The 1,161-nt window shown below is 45.0% G+C and overlaps 1 long non-coding RNA gene across 1 annotated transcript in view; it reads left to right on the top strand.

The window, feature by feature from the left end:
• Positions 1–817, top strand: part of LOC118767311 — a 13,559-nt gene extending 12,742 nt beyond the window's left edge. Inside the window, exon 3 of the long non-coding RNA XR_005003223.1 lies at positions 667–817. This is a non-coding gene — a long non-coding RNA (uncharacterized LOC118767311). The remainder of the gene's footprint in view (positions 1–666) is intronic.
• Positions 818–1,161: the final 344 nt, after the last annotated feature.

Below are 1,161 nucleotides of genomic sequence, written 5' to 3'. Positions count from 1 at the left end.
TCGTTCTCTCTCGAAGAATGTATGTTGTGCATATGCACACGCATGCACCTTTCCTCAGCGCCCGGCCATGCGCACGCATCAGCACACATTGTTACACAAACACATGCTAACTCTGTCTCATTTATGCACCACACATGCCTTTCTCGCTTGTTTTTCATGCTCAATGCGCCCTTGTACACACAACGCATCTCTGTAAGACCCTAGGTCGGTGACGCATACATAGAGAAAGTTGTTTGTCCCTTACAACGTGCCAGCATGCCACACTTTTGTTCCTGCACGATCGAGGCGTATAATACCTCATGCATCGGCTGGCAGCCTCAGCCTTACTGCATTGATAACTGGCATATTCAATACTGTACTCTGTACTTGTAATCAATGCACTAGCATTAGCCCCAGCCTTGCAAGCCCTATTGCACTCATGCACATGCACCTCTGTTATGCACATCTACTTCCTTGTCTTGCAACACGTCTGCGTCAGCTCAATTCTTCTTCCGACTCAAAGCACGTCGGATGTTCACATGCTCTGCGCACATGTTTAGACGTAATTTCCCCCTGTTAGACCCCCGTTTGGTTACATAATTAACAGAGAAAATTATCTGTCTTGTGCACCACTCCAGCATGCTACATTGTCGTCCTTGCTAACTCAGCAATTAACCACGACAACAGCACCAGACGCATTTCACCTTCAAGGCATTTCACACACTGCAACCCTGCAGGAAGATCTTCCATATCATGGATTAAGAATACACTCATTCGCTCGCCCGAGCTTATTTTACAGCCAATTTCGAAACGTGCACCTGCACTCATGTATACGTCCTCACGCGCAAGAACGCGCTCCTGCCCAGTCACTGACTGCACACATTTTGGCTCTCAAAGCGACACCGCTATTCGAACTAATCCGAATAGAAAACTGTCCAGAAATAGGGGCTGCAATAAGGGTGGAGCACTTGCAGAATACAGCACTGCTTGGAACCGCTCGAATACTCCGGATGGTGCTCGAAAAATAATAGGTGTTACCTTAGTTCACTGGTAGGGAACAGCTAACACCGTAGTACATCTCCAGCGTTATAAGCTGTGCAAAGACAATGATGATGATGATGATAATAATAATAATAATAATAATAATAATAATAATAATAATAATAATAATAATAATCAAGG

Source organism: Octopus sinensis, linkage group LG20, assembly GCF_006345805.1.
Source record: "Octopus sinensis linkage group LG20, ASM634580v1, whole genome shotgun sequence".
NCBI lineage: Eukaryota > Metazoa > Mollusca > Cephalopoda > Octopoda > Octopodidae > Octopus > Octopus sinensis.
Note: the sequence above shows the minus strand (reverse complement) of the source record. Positions and strands in the feature narration are given on the sequence as shown.